Source organism: Hyperolius riggenbachi, chromosome 4 (genome assembly GCF_040937935.1).
Source record: "Hyperolius riggenbachi isolate aHypRig1 chromosome 4, aHypRig1.pri, whole genome shotgun sequence".
NCBI classification, from domain to species: Eukaryota; Metazoa; Chordata; class Amphibia; order Anura; family Hyperoliidae; genus Hyperolius; species Hyperolius riggenbachi.
The window spans coordinates 384124522-384142589 of NC_090649.1; the positions used below are offsets into that span (position 1 = coordinate 384124522).

The 18068-nt window shown below is 45.4% G+C and overlaps 1 protein-coding gene across 3 annotated transcripts in view; it reads right to left on the bottom strand.

Annotated features, from left to right (window-relative positions):
• The window catches only part of LOC137504114 (proton-coupled folate transporter-like), a 371775-nt gene extending 355816 nt beyond the window's left edge, over window positions 1-15959 (bottom strand). For 2 of the 3 annotated variants that reach the window (XM_068232124.1, XM_068232123.1), the window contains exons 1-2: window positions 15865-15959; window positions 14968-15067 (exon numbers count right to left, since the gene is read on the bottom strand). The gene's annotated coding sequence lies outside the window, so the exon portion shown is untranslated. The remainder of the gene's footprint in view (window positions 1-14967; window positions 15068-15864) is intronic. The other variant, XM_068232126.1, reaches the window with a different exon arrangement.
• Window positions 15960-18068: the final 2109 nt, after the last annotated feature.

Below are 18068 nucleotides of genomic sequence, written 5' to 3' on the forward strand. Positions count from 1 at the left end.
CTGAAATAAACACAAACTGCGCCTGCCAAGAACAGCTACAATTCAATAACACCAAATGTCCAAATACATAGATTATACACAGTATACTGAATGTTTTCAGCGAGTGTTCGCTATCACAAGTCCTTGGTGACAATCAATTTTAGTGTGACAGCGCTCCTCTTCCTATCTGAAAGTTAAACAGAAACATATAGCCGCACATAGTGCATTACTGTAATCACAGGTCACAAATAACAAGCCCCCAAACGTGCATGCGTGCTCAAAGGTGCTCCACTCGTGGTCTCTATACCCCTTCACACTAGCAGCTCACCAGATGGACACCACCTCACTTTCCAGGTGGGTCTCGCATTTAGCCTTAGAGTGGCCAACTCCAATGACAATTTCCACACGGCTCTGGTTCACAGTTAAAAGATCCACATTTAATACTTGGTTCCACATGTAAAAAATGAAATAAAACCATACATAGCGTAAAACAGTTTGTTAAAAGGTCAAGGCCTGCGCAGTATCAGCGCACTCACGTATGCAAGGGATTATCAGGCATCTCGGGCTTCACAGCCCTCCAGTCTGTCTACTCCACTCGCGGCACCAGCGTCCCAATAATTCCGCTCCTTGTGGCAGCCTAATCCCTCACCATCCGTCTCTCTCCTAAGGCCCAGTGACGTCAGCGCTCCTGGTCACGCCCTACGCGTTTCGTCCAATGGACTCATCAGGGGCTAACGTCACTAGGGCGCCGACGTCTCTTATACTCTGGGCTGGTTCTCATTCGTACTCCGTAGGCGCCTGAGACGCACTGGAGCTGCACTTCCCCCCATTGCTACGTCATAAATGGCCGTCTGGAACGCAGATGTCCCTGGCCCTTTCTAATGACTGCAGGGATTTTTCAAATCTCAATTTGAGAGAAACAATATACATAAGCACTATTCCTCAGTTTTTACAGAATAGCTGCTGTCAGTTCTGTCTCTCAAAACAAGTTTTAAATACAACTATTCACCGTGTATACAGTTGGGAAAAAGACCTTGGGACTCAGCCTGGAAGTACCATTTCAGGATTAGCGCCACAATACACATTACTTGTAGCATAGTATAAAGATAACTTCATTCAATTTACCTGCATTAGAATATGCATCACATTCACATAGTAATTCTGCCAGTCAAACTTGTCTTTATTTATCCCAATGTTAATGTGAATCAGTATAACCGAAATGTGTAGAAAAGGCCAGCTGGCAACAAGGGGCGGACTGACAACTTATGGGGCCCCTGGGCAATAGGAGATTATGGGGCCCCCATACCAGTGTTTCCCACCTTTCACGTTATATTTTTAGTCTAAGATATAATAATGTACTGAGTGACAACAGTAAATATGTTATATTGTGATATTTTATACTGATAAAACCCCTGCGCCAAAAATGGGTGTGGTCACACAACAGAATGTGGGCGTGGTCATGGGTGGGGCAAAATATACATGACCTTAACAGTGGTGTAAAAGGTATGGGGAGGAAGTTTGAACTCTGCCATAGTTTCCCCCCCCCCCCCCCCCCCCCAAAATGCATGTAATCTGACAGCATTTCACCAAAAATCCATGCAATTTGGAAGAGGTTCCTCCAAAATACAGATCATATGGCAGTCGTTCCCCCAAAATAGACGTTATCTGGCAGCAGCGGTTCCCCCAAATACACAATTTGGCAGCGGCTCCCCAAAATATGCGTAATCTGGCAGCGGATCACCAAAAATACATGTAGCAGCAGTGGTTCCCCCAAAATACACAGAATCTGGAAGCAGCAGTTCCCCCATTATACACAATCTGGCAGCGGTTCCCCAAAAATACACATGATCTGCCAGCTGTTTCTCAAAATAATTAATCTGGCAGCAGCAGTTCCCCAAAAATAGTTAATCTGGCAGCAGTTCCCCCAAAATAGGTGCCCCCAGTATAGGTAACCAGGTCAAAAGGTATCCCCAGTGGAAGTAACCAGGTCTATAGGTTTTCCCAGTGCAGGTATCCATTTCTATAGGTGTCCCCAGTATAAGTAGCCTAGTCTACAGGTGTCCCCAGAATAGATAACCAGGTCTATGGATGTCCCCATTTAAGATAGCCAGGTTTATAGATGTCCCCAGTTAAGATAGCCAGGTCTATAGGTGTCCACAGTATAGGTAGCCAGGTCTACAGGTGTCTCCAGAATAGGTAGCCAGGTCTATAGGTGTTCCCAGTACAGATAGCCAGGTCTATAGGTGTCCCCAGTACAGATAGCCAGGTCTATAGGTGTCTCCTGTATAGATAGCCAGGTTTTTAGGTGTCCCCAGTATAGCCAGGTCTATAGGTGTCCCCAGTATATAGGTGTTCCCAGTATATACAGCCAGGTGTATAGGTGCCCCCAGTATATGTAGCTAGGTCTATAAGTGCTCCCAGTATATGTAGTCAGATGTATAAGTGCCCCCAGTATATCCAGTCAGGTGTATAGGTCTCCCCAGTATGTGCCGCCAGGTGTATAGGTGTCCCCAGTATAGCCAAGTCTATAGGTGCCCCCAGTATATGCAGCCAGGTGTATAGGTCTCCCCAGTATATGCAGCCAGGTGTATAGGTGTCCCCAGTATAGCTAGGTCTATAGGTGCCCCCAGTATATGTAGCTAGGTCTATAAGTGCCCTCAGTATATGTAGTCAGGTGTATAAGTTCCCCCAGTATATCCAGCCAGGTGTATAGGTCTCCCCAGTATATCCAGCCAGGTGTATAGGTCTCCCCAGTATATGCAGCCAGGTGTATAGGTCTCCCCAGTATAGCCAGGTCTATAGGTGCCCTCAGTATATGTAGCTAGGTCTATAAGTGCCCCCAGTATATGCAGCCAGGCTTGTAGGTGTCTTCAGGAGGGGAGACAGCCAGTAGTGTTGGGCGAACACCTAGATGTTCGGGTTCGGGCCGAACAGGCCGAACATGGCTGCGATGTTCGGGTGTTCGAGCCGAACTCCGAACATAATGGAAGTCAATGGGGACCCGAACTTTTGTGCTTTGTAAAGCCTCCTTACATGCTACATACCCCAAATTTACAGGGTATGTGCACCTTGGGAGTGGGTACAAGAGGAAAAAATTTTTAGCAAAAAGAGCTTATAGTTTTTGAGAAAATCGATTTTAAAGAGAACCTGTACTGAGTAAAAATATTTAAAATAAACACATGAGGTAACTTCAAATGAACATTGCATAGTTACCTTGCCATCAGTTCCTCTCAGAAGCTCACCATTTTCTTCTGACAATAATCCCTTCCAGTTCTGACAATATTTGTCAGATCTGAAATATATCAGTTGCTGTCAGTAAAATATCAGTTGCTGTCAGTTATAGCTGAGAGGAAAACTGATGTACCAGGTAATGTCCATGTTTCCCTATGGCTCAAGTGGGCGATGTTACAGTTTAACTGTGTGCTGACCAGAAAGCTGTTATGAGTAATGGCCATTTTCAAAATGGAGGACGGAAAATTCCCTTGATCACAGGGAAAAAACAGGACGCAGGAGAGGAGAAAGACACTGAGGAGTAGACTACATGGAAGGTAAGTATGACTTGTGTATGCTTATTTTGACTTTTAATTTTCAGTTCAGGTTTTCTTTAAAGTTTCAAAGGGAAAACTGTCTTTAAAATGCGGGAAATGTCTGTTTTCTTTGCACAGGTAACATGCTTTTTGTCGGCATGCAGTCATAAATGTAATACATATAAGAGGTTCCAGGAAAAGGGACCGGTAACGCTAACCCAGCAGCAGCACACGTGATGGAACAGGAGGAGGGTGGCGCAGGAGGAGAAGGCCATGCTTTGAGACACAACAACCCAGGCCTTGCATGAGGACAAGAAGCGTGCGGATAGCAATTTGCGTTTTGTCGCCATGCAGTCATAAATTTAATACAGATGAGAGGTTCAATAAACAGGGACCGGAAACGCTAACCCATCACAGATGTTCATTGTTCATGTTACTTGGTTGGGGTCCGGGAGTGTTGCGTAGTCGTTTCCAATCCAGGATTGATTCATTTTAATTTGAGTCAGACAGTCTGCATTTTCTGTGGAGAGGCGGATACGCCGATCTGTGACGATGCCTCCGGCAGCACTAAAACAGCGTTCCGACATAACGCTGGCTGCCGGGCAAGCCAGCACCTCTATTGCGTACATTGCTAGTTTGTGCCAGGTGTCTAGCTTCGATACCCAATAGTTGAAGGGTGCAGATGGATTGTTCAACACAGCTATGCCATCTGACATGTAGTCCTTGACCATCTTCTCCAGGCGATCGGTGTTGGAGGTGGATCTGCACGCTTGCTGTTCTGTGTGCTGCTGCATGGGTGTCAGAAAATTTTCCCACTCCAAGGACACTGCCGATACCATTCCCTTTTGGGCACTAGCTGCGGCTTGTGTTGTTTGCTGCCCTCCTGGTCGTCCTGGGTTTGCGGAAGTCAGTCTGTCGGTGTACAGCTGGCTAGAAGAGGGGGAGGATGTCAATCTCCTCTCTAAAGTCTCCACAAGGGCCTGCTGGTATTCTTCCATTTTGACCTGTCGGACTCTTTCTTCAAGCAGTTTTGGAACATTGTGTTTGTACCGTGGATCCAGAAGGGTATAAACCCAGTAATTGGTGTTGTCCAGAATGCGCACAATGCCTGGGTCGCGTTCAATGCAGTCCTAGGCCGAAGAGGTCATAGCCTAGGGTCACAAAAACCTGTTTATTTGGGCTATTTCAATGGTAGTGATGGTGACGTACATAAATCTCAGCCATGGCCGTTAGCAACGTCTGAATTTCACGAAATGTCTCATGCAGGTAGAAGACATATTGTTAGACTTGGATTCCAAAGATGGGGTCCCTACATCTCTGCAAACCAGAGTTACAGGGGTCCAAAATTGGTAAAATCCCCCATAGACTTTCATTGCCTCCCTATTTCACTTTCCAAAATCTCACATCTTTTCAAAGGGCAATGGCTCAGCAGTACCAAATTTTCTAGCATTGTAGGGACCCTTAGGGGGAACATGACTGGTGAGTTTCGGGCCCCTAGGCCAAAGAGGTCATAGCCCAAATAAACAGGTTTTTGTGACCCTAGGCTATGACCTCTTTGGCCTAGGGGCCCGAAACTCACCAGTCATGTTCCCCCTAAGGGTCCCTACAATGCTAGAAAATTTGGTACTGCTGAGCCATTGCCCTTTGAAAAGATGTGAGATTTTGGAAAGTGAAATAGGGAGGCAATGAAAGTCTATGGGGGATTTTACCAATTTTGGACCCCTGTAACTCTAGTTTGCAGAGATGTAGGGACCCCATCTTTGGAATCCAAGTCTAACAATATGTCTTCTACCTGCATGAGACATTTCGTGAAATTCAGACGTTGCTAACGGCCATAGCTGAGATTTATGTACGTCACCATCACTACCATTGAAATAGCCCAAATAAACAGGTTTTTGTGACCCTAGGCTATTTCAATGGTAGTGATGGTGACGTACATAAATCTCAGCTATGGCCGTTAGCAACGTCTGAATTTCACGAAATGTCTCATGCAGGTAGAAGACATATTGTTACATAGTTACATAGTTATTTTGGCTGAAAAAAGACATACGTCCATCGAGTTCAACCAGTACAAAGTACAACTCCAGCCCGTCCCCCACATACCCCTGTTGATCCAGAGGAAGGCGAAAAAAACCCCACCAGGCATGGTCCAATTAGCCCCAAATGGGAAAAATTCCTTCCCGACTCCAGATGGCAATCAGATAAAATCCCTGGATCAACATCATTAGGCATAACCTAGTAATTGTAGCCATGGATGTCTTTCAACGCAAGGAAAGCATCTAAGCCCCCTTTAAATGCAGGTATAGAGTTTGCCATAACGACTTCCTGTGGCAATGCATTCCACATCTTAACCACTCTTACTGTAAAGAACCCTTTCCTAAATAAATGGCTAAAACGTTTTTCCTCCATGCGCAGCTCATGTCCTCTAGTCCTTTGAGAAGGCCTAGGGACAAAAAGCTCATCCGCCAAGCTATTATATTGCCCTCTAATGTATTTATACATGTTAATTAGATCTCCTCTAAGGCGTCTTTTCTCTAGACTAAATAAACCCAGTTTATCTAACCTTTCTTGGTAAGTGAGACCTTCCATCCCACGTATCAATTTTGTAGCTCGTCTCTGCACCTGCTCTAAAACTCCAATATCTTTTTTGTAATGTGGTGCCCAGAACTGAATTCCATATTCCAGATGTGGCCTTACTAGAGAGTTAAACAGGGGCAATATTATGCTAGCATCTCGAGTTTTTATTTCCCTTTTAATGCATCCCAAAATTTTGTTCGCTTTAGCTGCAGCGGCTTGGCATTGAGTACGATTATTTAACTTGTTGTTGATGAGTACTCCTAAGTCCTTCTCCAAGTTTGATGTTCCCAACTGTATCCCATTTATTTTGTATGGTGCTAGACCATTGGTACGACCAAAATGCATGACTTTACATTTGTCAACATTGAATTTCATCTGCCATGTATGTGCCCATATAGCCATCCTATCCAGATCCTGTTGCAATATGACACTATCTTCCTGAGAGTTGATGATTCTGCACAATTTTGGACTTGGATTCCAAAGATGGGGTCCCTACATCTCTGCAAACCAGAGTTACAGGGGTCCAAAATTGGTAAAATCCCCCATAGGCTTTCATTGGGCCTACTATTTACCGTTCCAAAATCTCACACCATTTCAAAGGGCAATGGCTCAGCAGTGGCAAAACTCACCAGTCATGATCCCCCTAAGGGTCCCTACAATGCTAGAAAATTTGGTACTGCTGAGCCATTGCCCTTTGAAAAGATGTGAGATTTTGGAAAGTGAAATAGGGAGGCAATGAAAGTCTATGGGGGATTTTACCAATTTTGGACCCCTGTAACTCTGGTTTGCAGAGATGTAGGGACCCCATCTTTGGAATCCAAGTCTAACAATATGTCTTCTACCTGCATGAGACATTTCGTGAAATTCAGACGTTGCTAACGGCCATGGCTGATATTTATGTACGTCACCATCACTACCATTGAAATAGCCCAAATAAACAGGTTTTTGTGACCCTAGGCTATGACCTCTTCGGCCTAGGACTGCATTGAACGCGACCCACGCATTGTGCGCATTCTGGACAACACCAATTACTGGGTTTATACCCTTCTGGATCCACGGTACAAACACAATGTTCCAAAACTGCTTGAAGAAAGAGTCCGACAGGTCAAAATGGAAGAATACCAGCAGGCCCTTGTGGAGACTTTAAAGAGGAGATTGACATCCTCCCCCTCCTCTAGCCAGTTGTTCACCGACAGACTGACTTCCGCAAACCCAGGACGACCAGGAGGGCAGCAAACAACACAAGCCGCAGCTAGTGCCCAAAAGGGAATGGTATCGGCAGTGTCCTTGGAGTGGGAAAATTTTCTGACACCCATGCAGCAGCACACAGAACAGCAAGCGTGCAGATCCACCTCCAACACCGATCGCCTGGAGAAGATGGTCAAGGACTACATGTCAGATGGCATAGCTGTGTTGAACAATCCATCTGCACCCTTCAACTATTGGGTATCGAAGCTAGACACCTGGCACAAACTGGCAATGTACGCAATAGAGGTGCTGGCTTGCCCGGCAGCCAGCGTTATGTCGGAACGCTGTTTCAGTGCTGCTGGAGGCATTGTCACAGATCGGCGTATCCGCCTCTCCACAGAAAATGCAGACCGTCTGACTCAAATTAAAATGAATCAATCCTGGATTGGAAACGACTACGCAACACTCCCGGACCCCAACCAAGTAACATGAACAATGACCATCTGTGATGGGTTAGCGTTTCCGGTCCCTGTTTATTGAACCTCTTATCTGTATTACATTTATGACTGCATGGCGACAAAATGCAAATTGCTATCCGCACGCTTGTTGTCCTCATGCAAGGCCTGGGTTGTTGTGTCTCAAAGCGTGGCCTTCTCCTCCTGCGCCACCCTCCTCCTGTTCCATCACGTGTGCTGCTGCTGGGTTAGCGTTACCGGTCCCTTTTCCTGGAACCTCTTATATGTATTACATTTATGACTGCATGCCGACAAAAAGCATGTTACCTGTGCAAAGAAAACAGACATTTCCCGCATTTAAAAGACAGTTTTCCCTTTGAAACTTTAAAATCGATTTTCTCAAAAACTATAAGCTCTTTTTGCTAATTTTTTTTTCCTCTTGTACCCACTCCCAAGGTGCATATACCCTGTAAATTTGGGGTATGTAGCATATAAGGAGGCTTTACAAAGCACGAAAGTTCGGGTCCTCATTGACTTCCATTATGTTCGGAGTTCGGCTCGAACACCCGAACATCGCGGCCATGTTCGGCCCGAACCCGAACATCTAGATGTTCGCCCAACACTACACGTGACCCGTTCGGCCAATCACAGCGCTAGCCTAACGTTCGGCCATGCGCTCTTAGTTCGGCCATATGGCCGAACAGTTTGGCTGAACACCATAAGGTGTTCGGCCGAACCCGAACATCACCCGAACAGGGTGATGTTCTGCAGAACCCGAACAGTGGCGAACACTGTTCACCCAACACTAACAGCCAGCGAAGGAGGGCGATTTGCATAGCAGCGGAGAAGGGGGGAAGTTCCCCCCCCCCCTTCCCTCACCTTGGGGCCCCCCTTCCCGGCTCTCCCCTCCAGAACCTGTAAAGTGTCGCACAGTGCATAGCAGCTGACAGCGGGCGGAGGCTTACCGCTGTACAGCCACCAGAGGGTAGTGTTGTCCGGATCATGAACGATTCGGATCTTTGATCCGAATCTCTTTTGTGAGTCGATTTCATCTGAATCATCAAAATGATCGATTCGGATCACAAAGGGGGCGGAGCCAGGAGTGGGACGCCACCCCTCTCAGGGGGAACCTGGAAGCAGAGCAGAGATGGATCGCGCAGTTGGAGGGGAGCCAGCCTTGCACAGCCACAGGTAGATGAGAGAGGGGACATGGGTGCCTCTGCCAGATATGTGTAGAGCACACGTACTGGCTGCAATGTGCTGCTCATTTTAGGCTGTCTGTTCCGTAGTTGTGCACAGTGAACACATGGGAAACTTTTGGCTCAGAAGCACAGCTCAGTAACTTTGTAGACAGCGTGCTGGGCTAGAAAGGCAGGCACTGTGATTGCAGGGCAATATGATCCTCCTGCACTGCTCTAAACAGCTGCACTTCACTTTGGAGAATGCTTTCTTTCACTGTGCGACGTTTGCATTCAAAGTATACAGATGAACATATAGGTGAAATATATGTAAAGCATATGATTGCAGCATGTGGGTGTTGTGTGCAAACAAACATTTCTGCTCTCTGCTCATCCCTCCTCCCTTCTCTGTCCACTCCCTGCCCGTCTGTCCACCATCTCCCCTTCTCTGTGTGTCCACCCCCTCCCCTTCTCTGTCCACCGCAGGGAAAGTCCTGTCCTGCTAGTCATTTCACCCCTGAATGCTTTCCTAGTAAAATGATTCGGATCAAAGATCCGGATCTTTTCAATGATCCGATTCGAATCATCTGAATCATTGAAAAGATCCGAACTTCCCATCTCTACCGGAGGGAGCGCTGATCTGTGTGCACACTCAGGTGGCTGTACAGCGGTAAGTCTCCGCCCGCTGTCAGCCGCTGCTCGCTGTGCGAGTCCGACACTTTACAGATTCTACAGGGGAGAGCCAGGAAGGGGGGGCCTAAGGTGAGGGAAGGGGGGGAAACTTCCCCCCCTTCTCCGCTGCTATACCCATCGCCCTCCTTCACTGGCTGTCTCCCCTCCTGCTCAGGGTTCTCTGCCGGGCGGCGGGCCCCCCCCCTGACCACGGACCCTTGGTCCATGCCCGATTGCCCTAATGGTCAGTCCACCCCTGGCTGGCAAAGATCCCACCTCTGCAATGACAACCTCCTCACCGCCAGAATGAGCTAGCTGCGTGCCTGTATTTGTGTGTATTAGTGTATGTGGTATATGTATGTTTGTGACTGACTGTATGTGTGCTTGTTCCTGTATGAGAAGATATATGTGGGCATCAAATTCTTTCTTTCTTCTTTTGGTGAAGAAACTTAAAAGAATAATTGCATGTTGCTGCAATATTTCGGTAACAATAGCTTTGCCACTGGAGTATTTGTGCGAGCAAAGATATGGTTGTACATGCTTTGCGGAAATGTATTTTAGTCAAAGTGGCATTTCCAATGATATTCCTTTGAGGCAACATGACAGTGGTATTCAGGTTTCACATATATAATCATTTTCTGAATGTGCACTTAGAGTTTTTAGCATTTTATCAGAAATCATGACCTATTTCAAATGATTCTGCAATATGCAGACACGCAGTTCAAGTGCAATACCCCCATACAGTCAGCCAAGTTATTAAAAAATTCATCTTGACACTACTACCCATGAAATGAGACAAGATTGCATAGCATAGTAGCTGACGATTTCATCTAGGACCATACTCTATAATTCCCACTGAAAAGAACAGCCCCACTTAAGAGAAATTGCTTTTTGCTTTCTGCTTTTTAATCATAGATCCATAATATCAGTCGTATTCACAGTTTTAATCCCAGAACTCCGCGACTCATACAAAATTATAGGTTTTAGATATGATTTAAAAGAAAACCATCTTTTTTTCCCTCTAATTGCTACAAGTTATTATATTCTACATTTTAGAATCATTACTAATGGAAAAGTAATGATATAAACAGTCTGTGGCTGCTTATACTGAAGGAAACGAATGACACTTTACATGTACACCCCTCTTTTCTGTACATCACCTGCATGTTCTCCAATTTTCATCAATGATTTGTACAAAGTAAAGAAATGATCTGTTAGATCTCTAATTAAAATCCCCTGATGTCACCATTTATAAGAGGGTCAAATTGTACAATGTAGGCTTATACAGCAAATAAGGGTGCTCCTTGATAAAGATCTGTATCTTTGGCTCTTGAGTTCCTGATGCACAAACTGCTGGTAATATTGCCTTGTGCAGACAGACCACCACAATATTATCGGTACTAACGGCAGAGCACTGAACATTGGCAATTAATGCGACCTGCAGTACCTGGCTAATACGAGCACATTGTTGCTTGCTTAGCATGCATTAACATAGCTACACTTGTGTTACCCATGGACAGGGGATCATACTAATTGCGCAACGCGTGGTATTCTGCTGGTGTTAGTACAGGTAATGACGCCGTGTGCTGCTTGCGCACAGCAATATTACCGGTGGTTCTGGTATCAGGCTCCTTATCTGCTTTTTACCTTATCTATATAAAACTCTTTGACCAATTCAGCCTTCAGGACTTGTTCACGCTAAGGGTGTTTTTGCGTTTTTTAAGCGCTGTTGATTTTCAAAATCACCCTAAAAGCACTTGTGTAATGATTCCCTATGAGAGAGTTCACATCTGAGTTGATATATTTCCGATCCGTTGAGCAAAGCGCTGCCTGTACCATTTTTGGGGCGATCTCCCTATAATGGCACATATAGGGAAATTGCAAAACGCTTTGTATAGCGATTTTCCCAGTACTTTTATGAATGCGTAAATACATCGTGTTTATTCTTTTCCGGGTCAAAGGGTTAACTTCCTAAATTCCTGACTTGCGTGTTGCATAGCATTGTACCACCACTGATTGCATCACATAGGTGTTGCTACAAAAAATGGCCAACCAAGATGCCTCTGTGAACCAACAATGCCCAAGTGTTGAGTTTTTGGCTACTGCCAACACACCATCTGCTTAATTTTTCTGTTGGTTATCACAATGCAGAGGGATGGCATTCAATGTCAATATCATGCTTTCCATTTTACCATCTAATAATCCACTTTACATTTCTGCTGATTCTGGGAGGCTGGTCAACTTCAGATAAAACCTCCCAGCACCGCCACACTGATAGGTACTTTTGCCTTTGCCTAATGTTTACACTTGGTAAGACTGATTGGTGGCATTCATGTCATCCAGTTCATGGTGCAAACTAGCAATATTCCTACCGCTTTCTGGAGCAAAGACTACAGCAGCAGGGCTGACACACACCATCTTGGGCTGGCCCTCCTGCTTTTACTAATATTTGATATTTGTATGTACATTTCTGGGTGGCATTGCTGATGCAGTCCACCCAGCTCACTCCCCTCCCTCTTATGTCCCAGCAGCATCTATTGTCACAGAAGGCAGGGCACCCACAAAAGAGATGGCCCGAACGGTTCTACCGCGAACTAGTTTGCGTGAACTTCGGTGGTTCGTGTTCACAAACGAACGCAAACTTTATTGCGGTTCGACCCGCCTCGTATACTACATCATTAGGGTCAACTTTGACCCTGTACATCAGTCAACAGGCACATTGTAGCCAATTAGGCTACACTGCCTCCTGGAGGCCCTCCCCCCTTATAAAAGGCAGGCAGCATCAGGTATTTTACTCACTCGTGTGCCTGCAGTAATTAGAGAAGGGAGAGCTGCTGCAGACTCACATAGGGAAAACTTAGTTAGGCTCTTGTAGGCTTGTTAGCTTGCTACTTGCTGATTCTTATTGCTAAAAAAGCACCCCCTCAACAGCTCTTTTGAGAGCTAATCTTGTTATTGTGATCTATTTTTTGTGTGGCCCACTTGCATTATATACAGCCCTGTCAGTCAGTCAGTCGCAGCTGGCCTTTGGCCCCTTGGTGGTAATTCCTACTGTGCCACTACCAGGCCCAGCACATTCAGTGACTACCTGTGTGTGTGTGAGACAGGTGCATATTTGTAATACCCTTCACTGCATATACCTACTACCTGTTGTTCAGTGCACCCACCTACCTACATGAGCGCACGCAGTGTGATATTTAATACCGCCAGTCACTGTACCTGTTCACGGTACGTGTGTGTGTGTGTGTGTGTGTGTGTGTGTGTGTGTGTGTGTGTGTGACCGCTGCACATTTGTAATTTCCAGCAGCACTACATATACCTACCTGTTATTCAATGCACCCACCTAACTATGTGAGCACACGCAGTGTGATATACCACTCCATGCATACCTGTTAAATGCACTTGTGTGACTGCACATTGTGTTAGTCAAGTCAGTGCATACCTTTCACTTCATACCCCCTGATATGGACAAAACGGGTAGAGGCAGAGGCAGACCCAGAGGAAGGCCACCTGGCAGGTCTGGTCGAGGTCGTGCTGATGTGATTTCATGCGGCCCTGGACCAAAGCATAGTGCTCAGAAGAAGGCACGTCCCATCAACTCCCAAGATTGTCAGGATGTGATTGACTATTTAACACAACACCTCATCTTCGGCAGCCACCAGCGCTACTACTAGCACCACATCCGTTCCATTTGACACTTCGCAGGAGTTATTTGGTAGGGAATTAATGGATTCACAGCCACTACTGTTACAACAAGATGAAGGCGCTAAGCAAGTTACACCACCTCCTATGTCTGAGTTAGGCGACACTATGGACGTAACGTGTGAGGAGGAGGATCATGAAGTACCTGCTGTTGGTGCAGTTTATGAGGTGTCTGAGGCAAGCGAAGCTGGGCAGGATGATTATGATGATGACGATGATACGGATGTCAGGTAGGATCCTAAGAGACAATTGACCAAGGGGACAGTTCAGAGGGGGGAGTCAGAGAGGAGTAGGAGGAGACTAGGTCCTGAAAGAAGCAGGGGGAGCTCGCTGTCAAACATCTGGTGGCAGTGTCCGGTGCCATGTATCACCACCTATGGACAGCCAGCCAACATGCCTTTCAATGTCAGCTGCTGATGCCACCATAGTGCAATCACCCCAGGTGGCTTAGCGGTTTGGAAATTTTATAGTGTGTCTGCCTTAGATCAGAGAAATGCCATCTGTTCTCCTTGCCTCCAAAAATTGAGCCGTGGAAAGGCCAACAGCTGCGTAGGGACAACTGCCTTACGAAGGCACATGGAGAAAAGGCACAAACAGCAATGGGAAGAGCACCAGAGGAAAAACAGCACACAAAAGAAAAGCCACCCTCCTTCTCCTCTTCCTCCTTCAGGTGCATCATCTTCAGCCTCTTTCTCCCTTGTACCTTCACAATCACAGCAACCCTCCTCCACTCCGCCTCTCACCTTGAGCGGTTCCTGCTCCTCTGCCCACAGCAGCAGTCAGGTGTCTGTGAGGGAAATCTTTGAGCGGAAGAAGCCAATTTCTGCCAGTCACCCCTTGCCTGGTGTCTGACAGCTGGCTTGGCAGAACTGTTAGCTCACCAGCTGTTACCATACCAGCTGGTGGACTCTGAGGCCTTCCGTAAATTTGTGGCCATTGGGACACCGCAGTGGAAGATGTCAGGCCTCAATTATTTCTCTAAAAAGGCAATACCCAAACTGTACCGTGAAGTTGAGAGGCAAGTGGTGTCATCTCTGTCACAACAGCGTTGGGTCAAGGGTCCATCTGGCCACGGATGCTTGATCTGCCAAGCACGGTCAAGGCAGGTACATTACTTACATAGCCCATTGGGTCAACTTGGTGACAGATGGCAAGCAGGGAGTACGTGGCTATGCAGAGGACCAACTTGTGACACCTCAACGGCTTGCAGGCAGACCTGCTGCCACCTCCTCTCCTTCTCCTCCTACTCCTCCTGCTACATCCTCTTCGCTGTCATCATCCTCCTTGGCTAAGTGGTAGTGCTACTCTACTGGTTCTGCAATCTCCTCTCCAGCTACACAGCCCAAGCTCCCCAGGGCCTATGCTGCATGCCAGGTACGACTGTGTCACGACATCTTAGACATGTCTTGCCTCAAAGTGGAGCATTGCACTGGAGCAGCTCTCCTGGCTGCTCTTAACAGGTGGATCAGTGGCTGACCCCGCACCAGCTGGAGATTGGCAACATGGTGTGTGACAATGGCAGCAATCTCATTATCCGCTTTGAATTTGGGAAAGCTGACACATGTACCCTGCATGGCACATGTTCTGAATCTCATCATTCAGAGCACAATAAGGGAAAGAGGCGCCCTGATTTGAATAAAAGCTTTTAAAACCAGTTTAAAAACGAAAAAGAAAAATGAGGTATCTTACCTCAATGACGAAATCTCTGTAAACTTACAAAAGATTTTTATTTGAGCACAGGCAACGCGTTTCGCGGGTCTGAGCCCGCTTCCTCAGGCCAATACAGTGCCTAGAACAGCATAAAGAGTTCCTCAATGTACATACATATACATATTTCATAAAAAATTATAAAAATAACGGTCAGAGTACATATATAAATGAATAAATAGCATAACATGAATTTAATTTGGCAGATTTATCCATGCCCTAATAGTTGATTCCATGCTGTGCATATGCAAACGCATATTTATGCGCACGCACACACACATCAAAGAGAACACACTACTGTGTCTCATATCTAAGGGCAAACTTGATGGTTTAGTCTAAGCTCCATTTGCCGTAATGCACAATACCATTATTATTATGCACCTTCTAGATGAATGATAAATATATAATATATATAGATATATATATGGAAAAAATAAATTCTATACAGACCAAGGGGAAAAAAAAAAAAGGGGGGGGGGAAGGGGGTTTCCATTGATGATAATGTATGCATCATCAATTAAAAAGAACTAGGAACATAGTGGATAGTATTCTAAAATTAGCCATGCGCCCACATGAATGATATAATATAAAACACAGATATCTAGCAATGTATAAAAAATATATACATATATATACACACATACATACACACACAACAACATAAGAAATCCTAAAAACTTGGCCAGTTCTAAACAAAGACAAAATCCAGGCAGCGCTGCAAGCATTTCACAGTGTTGCTCTGCATAAGTAAAAGGAACTGGTCACTGACTTTTAAAAGCATTGCAGTACATTGTGCACAGCATAATACATGTTCAGTCAGCAGGGGGAGTAAAAAGGCAGGATACAATGGAGACCAGAAAACAACGTTGTAATACTCACCAAATGACAGAAATCATGTAGCATAGGGAGCCTCTACAGGACATTCCCTGTCTCTGCGTTATATAACCTTACTTGATTTGTTTAAGCAGCTACAGGTCTGCACACTCTCAGCAGATTAGGGAAGGGGAGGGTGCGTGATGATGTAATCACAGGAAGTAGTGGTGGGGCCATATTGAAAAGGGGCATAGCATAGGAAAGCAATGTATTTTGCCAGTCCTACGCTGGATTCATAGAAAAGATAGGACCAGGAGTTGATTTATTAAATTATTTGGCCACTAGATGGCGATGGGACTTTCTCATTAGCATCTCATTGCTAGTGGACTGGATTTCTGTTCTCATAGTGATAGATTTTGACAGTTAGTTGGTGAAAGACAAAATATATATTAAAATACATTGGCGCAATAGTGGATTATTTAGATAAATATCTAATAGTTAGTGGTAAAAATAGTGATTAGATGAATTAAATTATATAGGAATCTTTGCATTAAACACGATTATACAATAAAACTGCATTGTTTTGTGGTATATATCTTTCTGTTTAGCACATATATAATGCTCAGGACGTGTATATAATAGTTTGTGTCACTCTCAAAATCATATGAGTGATGTCATAAGGATAAGATATTTTTATTTTTTATATTTTCCAATATGTATGAAATGTGTGCATATGAGTGGTGTAGATGAGAATGACTATGTGGTGGAATGATTTTATTGGCAGGTGGATGGCCGAGCTGAGAGAAAGAAAAGAAAAGTGGGGTTGGTGTGTGAGGGGAGGGAAGAGTGAGGGGGCGAAGGATGAATTGGAACATTGTTATACAGGATAATAAGCAAACATTGGTGTGTGTCGATGCATGATAACTTGTGGGGGGGGGGGACCCAGATGACAGGATAGTTCGGAAAAATTTGTACTTAATGTCGGAGCTAGATTAGTAATTGTGCTCCAGGCATTCATTGAGTCCTTCTGGTTTCAATGTTCTTAATTTGAAAATCCAAAACATTTCTCTAGCCCGAAGGCGAGTCATGCATTCGGTATGGGACAAGTTGTTAGATACGTATTCAACTGGCATGAATGTGAAGAGCCATTTTGCAGAATTATGAAATTCTGCAAAATGTCTTGAGAGGCTATGTTTGGCATATGCTTTTTGAATATTCCTCCTGTTGTCCTATGCGAGCTCTTGTTTGTTGACTTGTGTGGCCGACATATTGTTTATTACAAGGACAAGTTATCAAATAGATGATGTGTGTAGTGCTGCAAGTGAAATGGTGGTCAATGCTGAATGTTTCTTGAGTGACAGTGCATTTAAAAGAGGAGGTTCCTGGGCGCAGGTATTCACAGGCTAAGCATTTTTGTGAATGGCATCTTTGTATACCAGGGGAGATTTTGAGAGTGGGTTCCCTGGGGGCAAGTGCTCGGGGCCTGCTCGGGGCTATGATGTTCTTTAAGGTTTTGGCTCTTCTGAATATCAGATTGGGCTTGGATTCTAGTTTTGGACAAAGGTAAGGGTCTTTAAGCAATGTTGACCAGTGTTTATTGATAACAGATCTTATATTATTGTGGTTAGAGCAGAAGCGGGTAATGAACGAGGGTTGTGTGTCAGTGGCTGTGACTTTCCTTTTTTGTGTGTGGTAAGGAGGGATCTTTGTTCTAGAAGTTTCGCTCTTGTTCTAGCTGATTTTATCAGGGGTTTTGGGATCCTTTTTCATCTAAGAGAGCGACCACTCGGGGTGGTCCTGGACAGACCTGGTTGCGGAGTCGGGTTTATGGTCTCCACCTGCTTCCTGTGGTCGGTTGCCCCTTGCAACCCTCCTTTGTGAGTAGCCCTTTCAATCAATTGATTTCTCCACACACCTACTATTGACATACTGCACTATCGGGCTCCCTTTTTTGTCTCCTGTATCTTTTTTTTCCCCATAGGGTGCCAAGACACCCCAACCACGTTTTCATCATTCAGAGATTTGTGTCGAAGTACCCAGGCTTACAGGACGCCCTGAAGCAGGCCAGGAAGTTGTGTGGGAATTTCAGGTGGTCTTACACGGCCATGGCACACTTTGCCGATATTCAGCAGAGAAACAACTTGCCGGTGACTCGCTGGGATTCGACCCAGTATCTCTACAACTACAGTAGAAGGACACACTCTGGGGGCTTTGGGGATGTTCTGGCCCAAGAACTGGACACTCATGCAAAATGCCTGCAGGCTCATGCG